Genomic DNA, 12,515 nt, shown 5'->3' on the forward strand with positions numbered 1-12,515 from the left:
TCTCTGAAGAATAACTACTGGATATTGTTGCTCACATGTACAATATAAATAAGTGAAACACATGAATTTATTAAAAATAAAGAAATAAACAGTCAAATAATTACTAGGAATTTATGAAAACCTTAGTGCTTATCTTGAAGGAAGCTTTAGAACTGTGGTATGGAGCTAGCACTATTCTCCTATAATCTTATGAACTTGTATGCCATTATTAAATCACTAATAAAAAAAACCTATATTATCACCTGGGGTTTCTTTAAATTTAATCATAATGTGTAAAAAGGTAAAGACTTGATTTGCCTAAATACAATCAAACTTTGGAAAAAGGTATGGAAACCAAGGCTCTGGAAACTAGGTCTCTGTAATGAGATATCAATTATTTGGAGCTAGGATTATTTTTTCATAAGTTAACTAGCTCTGAAGACTCTTCACATGTAAAATTCTGTACCCAAGTAGAAGATTACATAGGGCACTTTTAATATTCTTTCCAGTTCTTTATAATGTCTGCAAAGGGAAGAGATTCTCATATTATGTAAAAATGTGATACCTTTTGTTCTGTCCAGGAAAGTCTCATTTTTCCCCTGTTATCTGGAAATGATTATTTCTACTTTTTGTTTCCACTTCCAAAACTGTCTTGATTGAGGCAACATGTTATATGACCAAGTTATGGGGTGGGGAAAATGGGTTCATTGCAAGGATACATGACATTGGGAAGGAAGGCTGCATCAGCCATCAAAAAATTCTGACAGAATGGAAAACTGAAACTATTCAAAAGACCACAGCTCTCCAGAGACACAATGACAGTGCTCTAAACTCAGACAGCACATTTTTATCAGAGGCAGAAAGCACAGCAAGGAAATTGTAAGCGAAGGCCAAATGGCAAAAAAACAAACAAAAAAAAAACCTGTAAGCAAAGGGTAGACAAATGTTGAAAACATTTTTATTGAAAGTCAGAAAAGTGGTACTTCATGTGATGTAGTTGTGAAACAACTGAAAACCATGCCTGTGGAAATGTAAGAGAAAGAAAATCTACCTAGTGTACTGCTAGCTTGTGTTAAGATGAATATCAGCACGTTGAATGTGTCAGTTGACTTCCTTTAATTGAAAAGGTGTGGGAGAGATCTGTTAATAAAAGCAGTGTTAATATGCCAAGAAATACTTAAAAGCACTATAAAGTGATGAGGAATTGATGGGTTGAAAATGGATCTATTTTTTAATTCCACTCTTCTATTATGAAAAGATTCTTAAGTGAAATACAGCCTGAGGCATGGATCAAGTTAAGTAATCAAGTGTATGGTTATAAGTCTTTGTTAAGCTCTCTAGAAGATTTAAAGCAATGTCAGACAAATTCCATGGAGTAAATAAATAAATAAGTGAGAGAATAAAAAAAAGGAAAGGAAAGAAGGCTTCACCTCATATGGTCTGAAAACCGAATAGAGAGAGTACATCTTAGAGAACTTTGTAAATGACTTTAAATACATCAAGTGGAACAGTGGGCCCAAATCAAGGAAAGTTTTCCAGAGAACCAAGTAGTGATGGTTAAATGACAGTGAGATAAGTCAAATTATACTGTTTTTTTTTTCCTTTGAGAAAACAACAAGTTTATTCTAACCTTATGTGAAAAATCAAAGAACATTCAGTATTTGTAGTAGAACTCAGATATGACTGAATTATAGCCAACTTTTACAGTTACAATACTGCATTTCCTTCAGATAATAACAAGAATGAGCAGAATTACAAATGACCTTTACAGTGTGTGGAACCCTAAACAAGGCTGAAATCAAAATACTAACTACAAAGTCTTCTTTAGAGCGAGCAAAATAGCACACTTGAATAGTGTGCTGCTTTGCTACGTGCACAATTACTGACTAATTCTGTACAGCCAGTGGTAAACAAAATGATAGATAGGATACATTTCCACAACAGTTTTATCTTGTTTGTGTGCTCTGATCCAAATAGAAAACTACGGTATTTCTAAACAATAACCACAAGCACACAGTAGGCTGAAATTTGTATACCAAGGACTTCCATTTGTCTAGATCATTTATAAAATGTGTATACTGAATTAGGATTATGATAATCATATGTAGTAGGTTAAAATTGTGAAATTTAAAAAAGCAATAATAATCTTTATGATAATATTACAGTTTATTTTTAAATAAGCACATCACGTATTTTGTTGTTTTTTAAAATATACAATAAAAATAAATGCCAAACATCTTTAAGGGGTATTATTATGTTACCTAGATTAAACGTATTTTCCATTTTATAATTAATGCAAGAAAATATTTATCGTGGTGCAATTTATGTTCCCTTCTTTCATGGATCCTTTCTTGGTGAAATTCCATTTTTCTTTGAAACTGTACTAGGCTTAATGTTAATAAAAGAGTATACTTATTAAATGTCGAGCTGTGTTTGTTGGTCTTATTTCATAACTTGTTAGAAGATAAAAGATGCAATCCTTCCTTAACAGAAAATTAATTTAAATATGTCACTTAGCTCATCACAAATGGATCTTTTACTAGTTATTTAATAATTTAACATCCTGACAAAATAAAGTACACTGACGTGTTTCACTCAATGTACAGATCTACAGATAAAGATACATCGTGGTTATGAAATAGCTAGATTAGTTTAAATGTTTGATGTGGCGTGTGCTTTCTAAAGGGAACAGAATCTCCTAATGATGTTAGATTGATTTGTAATAGTGGTGATGGCTTTATTATTTGGAACAAGTGATTAATCTTTCTTTACTAAAGTTACTGTTGTGCTTTCTCAACTAGGCATTTTAATTTTCACATTGACAAACCAGTCTCAAAGACTTTCTTATAAATGATCAAAGCATATGCTTGATAGGCTAGTTTCTTAAAATGACAAGGAGTTTTGTGATAGAGGAAAGTTGATGGGCACTTTAATCCCCATATTTTGATGTGCTACACACCATGTAGTCTTAGTTGAAATGAATTTTGTTTTTAAAATTTTCACTAAATGTTTCCTCTTTAAACACCTTGTCAGGTAGAGAGTTGCTCTCTATAGAAGTTGTTACCAATGGAATAATAACTTTTGTGTTGCTTCACATGTGCAGAAAAAATTTTATTTGTCTTTATGATATCAGAACTTAAACTTTACTGTATACATTAAATGGCAAATGAATGAAGACTGGAAAAAATCAACAATTTTTTGAACCCTAAGACAGCAGGAACCTCACATTTCCACTATAGAGCCTATATTTCCCCCAGCCCTGGAACCTTAGGGTGGAGCCCACTTACCTGCATGCTTCTCTCAATCCAAATTAAATAATATTGCATCCGCAGATCGCAACCCAATCAACGCAACTAGTGCCACCCCAGCATGCTTCACTTCGGACTGTCCAGAGACTTCAGGTGTGGAATGACAACCCTTCAGCTTCATCACTTGGGTGAGACCTTTCCTTTCATAGTATTCTCTAATTCCATTCCAGGTGGTCCACTCCCCAATAAAGTCCCCAAACCCCTAGATATAGTCCAGGTCCCCTGAGATAGAGCATATGTTCATAATTGCCCATAAGCTAGGGAAAAATATATACCTGAAAGCTGAAGTACACAAGAGCCTGCAGGGAATACCTCCCAACACTTCGTATCTGCACTATTCCAGTCTTTAGGTCCATGGTCGTTCAACAATTTGTTTGGCTTTGTATGTTAACTCTCTTTTCAGCCACCAGGTTTCAGATGCCAGCATGATGCCGACCAGACTTCCCTGGACAGAGGACCCCACCAATGTGTACTGGAGCTCCACTCCCCCAGAGACCCACCCTACTAGGGAAAGAGAGAGGCAGACTGGGAGTATGGATAGACCAGTCAATGTCCATGTTCAGCAGGGAAGCAATTACAGAAGCCAGATCTTCTGCCTTCTGTAACGCACAACGACCCTGGGTCTATACTCCCAGAGGGATAGAGAATGGGAAAGCTATAAGGGGAGGGGATGGGATATGGAGCTCTAGTGGTGGGAATTGTGTGGAACTGTACCCCTCTTATCCTATGGTTTTGTTAATGTCTCCTTTCTTAAATAAAAAAAATCAACAATTTACTTTTGATTATTTTAATTTTAAATAGCTAATTACAATAAAATTAATATAATCAATTTTAAAAACTAGCTAATAACAATTTCCAGAGTTGTTTGGAAAGGCATCAGAGGTTAAAATACCAGATAATTTTGGATAATAAAGAAGAACACTCACCTTAGGTGTCTGAAACATGGTGGAGATTTCTTCATATTTATTTTAAAAATAATTTTTTTTAAATATTCAGATTGTTCAACAATTTATTTGGATTTGTATTTTTACTCTTTTTTCAGCCACCCAGTTCCAGATGCTAGCAGGATGACGATAAGACTTACCTGGACAGACAACCCCACCAATGTGCCTTGGAGCTCCCCTTCCCCACTAGGAAGAGATAGAGGCAGACTGGGAGTATGGATCGACCTATGAACATCCACCTTCAGTGGGGAAGCAATTATAGAAGCTAGACCTTGCACCATCTGCATCCCACAATGACCTTGGGTCCTTACTCCCAGAGGGTTAAAGAATAGGAAAGCTATCAGTGGAGGGGATGGTATATGGAGGCCTGGTGGTGGGAACTGTGCGAAGCTGTACCCCTCTTATCCCATGGTTTTGTCAGTGTTTCCTTTTTTTAAATTTTTATTTATTTATTCCCTTTTGTTGCCCTTGTTGTTTTTTATTGTTGAAGTTATTATTGATGTTGTTGTTGTTGGATAGGACAGAGAGAAATGGAGAGAGGAGGGGAAGACAGAGAGGGGAGAGAGAAAGATAGACACCTGTAGACCTGCTTCACCGCTTGTGAAGTGATTACCCTACAGGTGGGGAGCCGGGTACTTGAACCGCGATCCTAATGCCAGTCCCTGAGCTTTGCGCCACATGTGCTTAACCCACTGAGCTACCACCAGACTCCCCAATGTTTTCTTTTTATAAACAAAAAATTAAAAAATTAAAAAAAAAGAAGTTAGACACTCAGTTTAGACTTTATTCCCATGGCAACTCATTAGAAAGCTCATTGTGATAAAAAATGTATCACTTATTTTTATGGTTCATTTGTAATCCTTCAAAATATTTATAATCTCTAGAAACAACTTTATTGACAATCTTTTGTCGATATTTTGACCTGTATGTAATTGAATCTAATTATATGCAAGATTGCAATAAATTCTAATATTATATCCTTAATTTTAAGGGTGGCTATGGCATGAATTTGGGTTTCATATTACTCTGTTGCTAATATGTTGTTGCTTCCTAAATTATAATTTGTCACATGTCTCTGAGGAAAGAATTGAAAATCTTAGAAAATTTTACATTTGAATTTTAGAAATTATTCTGTGAAATCTTCTGTTTCAAGTATTTTTTCTTCCTATTTTGAAATGACATGGAGAGGTTTACCACATATATTGTCATGCATGTGGACTCATGTTTAAGATCCCTGTCTCCTCCTACTGTGGAGAGGTAGTGGAGAAAAGGAGTTTCTTTCACCTTCTATCAAAAATGAATTATCACTTGGAATGGTGAAGTTGTATAGGCACTGAGTCTCAGCAACAATTCTGGTAGCAATAACAATACTAATATTAATAATAGTAATGATGCAAGTATTTATGAATGAATACAATGATATGGGACTTGCGGTTGACAGGTAGCTTTGTCAGGAGAGTGCATACCTTACCATACCTGAGGACCTGGGCTCAGGAGTCTAGCCACCACATACAGTGTCTACTCCTTCAAGAATAGTGTAAAGTGAAAATGAAAGTACCTTATGATCCAGCAATAATGCTTTTAGGTATTTATCCACTGGACACTCAAACACTTACTTAGAAGAGATATAGCACTCCTATGCTCATAGCTGCAATATTTACAATAGCCAACGAGTAAAAGTAACCTAAATGGCCACCCAAAAATGACTGGCTAAAGAAGTTATGGAATATATATATTCCATGAAATACTACTCTGCAATCAAAAAGATAATATTGTGTCTTTTGGAAGAAAATGGATGGAACTAGAGTTTATTATGCTTAGAAAAGTAAGTAAAAAGGTGAAAGGCAACTACCAGATAGTTTGACTTATATGTAGAATCTAGAAATTTGGTTTATATTAATGTGCCCCCCCAAAAAAATTCAAACTAAATAGAAGCAAGAAAACTGTTTGTAAGATTTTTGAGAACTGTAGTAGTTACCTTTGAGAGGTTGGATGGTGAGGGATACAGAACTTTTGGTGGGTGTGGTGTGGAACTATACATTGTAATAATATAATCTTGCAACAAACTTAATAATGAATACAAATTATTTTTTAAAAAGAAAAAAAATTAAAAATAATAATTTTATATTTATTTATTTATTTTGAATAGAGACAGAAAAAAATTCAGAGAAAGAGAAAGAGAGAGAGAGCTGCAGTACTGTTAAATCCTTGTGAAGCTTCCCACATGCAGCTGGGCACCACTGGTTTGAATTGAATCCTTGTGAAATTATAATATGTGTGCTCTACTGGAAATGTCACCATCCAGCTGCTCATTTCTTCATATGTATTTATTTTTTAATTTCTTTATTGGGGGATTAATGGTTTATAGTTGACAGTAAAATATAATAGTTTGTGTATGTATAATATTTCCCAGTTTTCCACCTAACAATTCAATCCCCACTAGGTCCTCTGCTATCATGCTCCAGGACCTGAACCCTCCTCCCTTACCCCAGGGCCTTTTACTTTGGTGCAATACACCAATTCCAGTCCAAGTTCTGTTTAGTGTTTTCCTTTATGATATTGTTTTTCAACTTCTATGAATGAGATCATCCCATATTCATCCATTTGTTTCTCACTTAACATGATTTCTTCAAGCTCCACCCAAGATAAAGCAAAGAAGGGGAAATCACCATTCTTAATAGCTGAGTAGTATTCCACTGTGTACATATGCTACAACTTATGCATGTACTCATCTGTTGTTGGACATTTGGGTTGCTTCCAAATTTTGTCATTACAAGTTGTGCTGCTATGAACATAGTTATACACAAATCTTTTTGAATGGGTGTGTTTGGTTCCTTAGGATATATCCCCAGGAGAGGAATTTCAGGGTCATAGGGTAGGTACACTTCTAGACTTCTGAGAGTTCTCCAGACTGCTCTCCACAGGGGTTGGGCCAATTGACATTTGCACCAGCAGTGCAGGAGGGTTCCTTTGTCCTCACAACCTCTCTAGAATTTGTTGCTGCTAACTTTTCTGATATGTGACATTCTCACAGGAGTGAAGTGGTATCTCATGGTTGTCTTTATACTTCTTCATATTTGTAAGATTACTTATATACAACTCTAAACTTCAATGGTCAAGAGTGTGTGCTGAATCTGCAGAACCCCACAGCCTTCTCCGCTGAGTTCTGCTGCACACTCAAAACTCAGTTAAATAAAGAAAAAAGGGGGGATACTCTCCTAATATACAGCTGTCCCTTGCATTAACCACACTTAATCTATGCACTATTTATGAAAATTCTGAACCCCCCCCTACCATGATTCATTGGGATTTGGTGCCACCCTTCTGGGTGAGCTGGAAAGACCCCTTTAATGGCCTATGGAAAGGGCCTGACGCCTTAATAACTTCAGGGAGAGGGTTTGCTTGTGTGTTCCCACAGAATCAACCACAGCCCCTCTGGCTCCCTGCACCAGCACAATGTCCAGCACCAGCCCACCTGTGACCAAGATGGCCTGCCTGTCACTAGAAGAAATGGGACGCAGGAGGCAGAGACCCAGACTCTCAGCAAGACACATCCCAGGGCCACGGAGAGAGATAAGAGGACGAGTGATATGGAGAGACCTCCAGGATCTTGTGTCTCAAGCACAAGCTTCCTGTCCCCCTAACTCCCCTCTTTTGATTCTCCTCCTTGTACTAATTGCCCTCCTTCATACAAATTATGTTTCAGCTGCCTCCTATCTTTGGCAATTTAACATCCAGGAAACATACCACTGAGACCAGACTGCTACTGCACACCTTATCACACCAGCAACTGCCCCCTTGCAGGATGTCAGTCCATGGTCACCTTCCCCATATGGCCTAACTACACCTCCCTGACCTTGTGGCTGTATGTGCCGGGATAGCCTGAGGGTGCTTCTTCCCGAGCTAGTGCTCTCTGGGTTGGAGAGAACTCAACTGGAGCTGATCTAGGCTGCTGCGTGGGAGAGGGATCAGGAACTCGTGCCGCACTAACTTCGCAGGAGATACACTCTGGAACTCTCGGAGCCAGAAAGCAATTTCCAAGTGTCTTTAATCAGAAAAGCAACTGTATTTATACTCTCCAAGTAGGGTGGAAACAGGATGTGACATAGAGAGGGTGGAGCGAAAAGTGACTGGTGGAAGATCAGGGTGTGACAAGGAGAAGATCAGGGTGTGACAAGGAGAGGGGGCGGAGCAGGTGAGAATTCTACCACTGAACCACCAATGCCCTGGAGGGAAGGTGATGCTTTATGTAAATGTAAAAGTGATTTATGTAAATAGACCGCAGCTTTGAATGGGATCAAACTAATCTCATACAGACATACTGGTGTTTAAGCTGGGGGGAGCTGGCATACTATCCAACATGTATGCCTGTTTCCGCTATAATAATGAGGGCTTCTGCCTCAACTACCTAGACTACTATTGGGGGTGTTGTTGGTGATCTTGTAAGAGACATGAGCCCTGGATAATGCCATCAGGGCTTTTAAGAATACATAAATCCAAGCCACAAAAGCTGCTTATTCATATCTTAGACCCCTGGCACAATTGATGGGTGCAAGGGTTCAAAGGCAAGCTTTACACCAACAGTTTTAGCACCTCCTCCTGTGGGACCCTTTACATCTCTCAGGAACTCATCCTGGCCCACTACATGGACCAAGTTTCCCATCAGGTCCTAACCAGCGAACAGAGCCTCAATAAGGCCTTTGCTGCGTGGAGCCCCAATCCCCCTATCTGGCCATAACATATCCACTATGCCCTCTGGCTTCTTAATCATTCAACCTCCTCTCCCAATACCTCTCATTGCTTTGTGTGTGCCTCTCCTCAACAACCTACCTGTTAACCCAACCATCCCCACTACTGCAAACAGTCACTCCCTTTGTTCTCCTCTGCTCATACATGATGTCCCAATGTGGGGAGTGGAGTCCACCAGAGGGCTATGGTTTCCCTGCTATGTCACCAGCTCATCTGTACCTCCCCCTTTTCAGTGCTCCCCAAATCACTCTGTCAGTAGCCTCCTTGCCGCCACCTCACAGGTAGTGTTTTGGTGCAACAGGACTCTTTCTCCATGCATTTATGCCTCCACCACAGGGCCCTGTGTCCTAATAGCAATGGTCCCCTCAGTTTACCCTCTACGGAGAGGATGGACTGGCCTGGCTGCTCCCCCATCTGAGGGAAAAGAGAGCAAGTTTTCTGCCCCTGTTACCAGGGCTTGGGCTGACCACCTTAGCAGGGGTGGCTGGGGGAGCCTTGGGTCACTCTCTCGCTACCGCTGAAGGTTTCTTTACAAAGCTCCAACAAATCGTTGACTCCACAGCAGATACCCTGGCCTCCCTCCAGTGTCAGATCACCTCACTCACCAGGGTGACCCTTAAAAACTGCTGGACCTCCTGACAGATGAAAAGGGTGGAACCTGAGTCTCTCTTCAGGAGGAGTGCTGTTTTTATATCAACAGATTGGGATTGGTGGAAGGAAACATCAAGAGCCTGACCAAGCTCAGGGAAGACCTTTGCAGATGCCACTCTCCAGACACTTTTTGTGGTTCCAGAGCCCCCTCACAACCTAGATCCTTCTCCTCATTGGACCTCTAATTCTGGTTTGCTTACTGTTCCCCCTAGCCCCTTTTCTGCTCTGGTTTATCCAGGCCAGTATTAGTGAGATGACTCATGTGGTGGTCAATCAGGCACTAGTACATACATATAGATCCCTCCCTAAGAGCTCTCAACAACCCTATTTCGATTATAAGGGACTCCGGTGGAATGGGATATATGCTAAAGGCCACAGAAGTTTTTAAAAGAACTACTAGTAAAGGCTGGGCTATTGTCAATTTTTATCTGTGGAGGTAGGCCCATGATGGTAAAACAGGAAAGCATGTGAGAAATGAGTTTTTTAGTGCCCTTTCCATGTGAGTTGTAGCCCAGATGAATTTAGAGTGAGTATCTATTGACACAAAGACATATTTTTTTCTGCCAAAACTGGGAATGCGTGTTACATCAATCTGCCATAAAGCACTGGGCTTGGGGCCACAAGGGTTTACCCTGGGGGCCAGAATCCCAGGCATGTTAATGACACAAGAACAGGAGGAGCAAGTTTTAAGGATCTTTTTTAATTGAGGGATGGGGATCTTTGGGAATTTTTGAGTTAAGCTTTCAAGATTGGCATGGGTGAGCTCAGAGAAGATTTGAGCATCTAAAAGGGAAATGAATAAGATTCCAGTAGAGGCCAGCTGATATCCTGGGCACTACCATCAGACACATGAGCATGTATGTGTTGAATGAATATTGACCTCTTCCTACCAGTCAATATGGAAAATACCTGAATTAATAATGGGGACAGAGGGTTTTCATCTAGACACACAAAGGAACATGCTAGCCAAGGTAAGAGGTTGACAACATAAATGCTATCAGAAAAAAGGTTAAAGGTTTCAGGTATACTTTGTAAGGCCATATAGGCTGCATATTATTCTTTAAATTGGGGGTATCTATCAGGTAAGGAATAAAAATGAGTGGGTTCATGATAAATAACTATGACCACTCCTTCTGTGCCTCCATCAGTAAAGATGAGTGGTGCATTGGGGACTGGAAGAGAATTGGTTAATTGGGGACCAGAAGAAAATGCATGGCCCCAGCCAGGATAAGCAGGGGAGAGCCTCAGTCCATCTGTCTTGAGGATAGTGGTTGTCTATTTGTCCAGAAAAGCTGAGCAGATTGGCTGCAACATGGGTATGATTGTGCAGCAACCATGGGACCTGGGACGTCGGCTAGTGAAAAGAAAGTGACAATAATGTCAGGCTCCTTACCAAGTACCCACAAAGATCTCTCATAACCTTGTTTAATCATGGAAGCTAGGGCATCTAATTCTGTTAAAAGTCTGGGTGCCCCCCACCCTATGGAGGTGTGGAGCCATTCAAGGACTCCCCCAACCTGGTGGAGGGCACCTATGAGGGTGGGGCTGGTGTTAAAAATTAACAAGCTGGGAGACAGGCGGTAGCACAGTGGGTTAAGCGCAGGTGGTGCAAAACACAATGACTAGCAGAAGGATCCGGTTTGAGCCCTCGGCTCCCCACCTGCAGGGGAGCAGGTCTGCAGGTGTCTATTTTTCTCTCCCCCTCTCTGTCTTCCCCTCCTCTCTCCATTTCTCTCTGTCCTATGTAACAATGATGACAACGATAGTAACTACAACAATAAAAAGAAACAAGGGCAACAACAGAGAATAAATAAATAAATAATAAAAAATTAACAAACTTACAGGACTGTTGGGGTGATAGTGAGCCATTTCCATATCTGACAGAGCCTGATTAACTACCTTAAGGGCTGTTAACACTTGGGGGTTGAGGTCCCTTTTGGACTCTGGTCCCTTATCTCCCCGAAGAAGATCAAACAAAGCCTGTAAAGAGCTGGTTAGTATTCTGAGCCAAGGGTGAAGCCAATTAAGGTTTCCAAGGAAACTTTGTATAGTATACAAGATCAACTCAGGGGGAATGTTAGAACTGGCTGAAGGGCCTGGACTGTAGTTAAGGTGATCTCAGCCCCAAGGAATTTTATAGGTGAACAAGCTGGACTTTATTTAGGGCTATTTGTAACCCTATACTCGTTAATGCTATTATGATAGTTTCTTTTAAGTCTGAGAAGATTGTAGGGTTTTCTTCCCATACCAAAATCATCTACGTAACAGTAGATCTTGAGACCCAGTTCTTGACTACCTGCCAAGGCATGGGCCACCACCTCTTGGCATATAGTGTGGCTGTTGGCCTGGAGTAGAACAACCCATTCATCCATTCATATCTATCCGCGGGGCCTGAATTATTAATGGTAGGAATAGAAAAGGCAAATCTCTGACAGTCATGGGGGTTTAAAGGAATGTAAAACAGTCTTGTATGTCTAGAGTGATTATGGGGACACCAGTGGGGATGGCAGATGCGACTGGCAGCCCTCTCTGTGGCAAACCCCAAATCTCCATGGTTTTGTTAACAACTCAGAGGTCTTGAAGAAACCTTCACTTTTTGAGCTCTTTTTGATCCTAAATACTGGAGTGTTCCAGGGGCTGGGAGAGGGGCGGATGTGCCCTTTGACAAGTTGATCAGTTACTAGCCCTTTACAAGCTTCAAGTTTCTCCCTAGGGAGTGACCAGACAGGAAGATCAGACTTCCAGTCAAGGGTGGGAGTCCCATAAATGGCAGTGGCAGTGGCAGCTAGGATTGGGGGTTCTTTGGAGGCCTGAAAAAGTCTTTAGGAGGCCTGAACAGGTATTTTAGATTTGCCTGGTCTAGAATGGGGTCATCATCAGTGAT

The sequence above is a fragment of the Erinaceus europaeus genome, chromosome 2 (genome assembly GCF_950295315.1).
Source record: "Erinaceus europaeus chromosome 2, mEriEur2.1, whole genome shotgun sequence".
NCBI lineage: Eukaryota > Metazoa > Chordata > Mammalia > Eulipotyphla > Erinaceidae > Erinaceus > Erinaceus europaeus.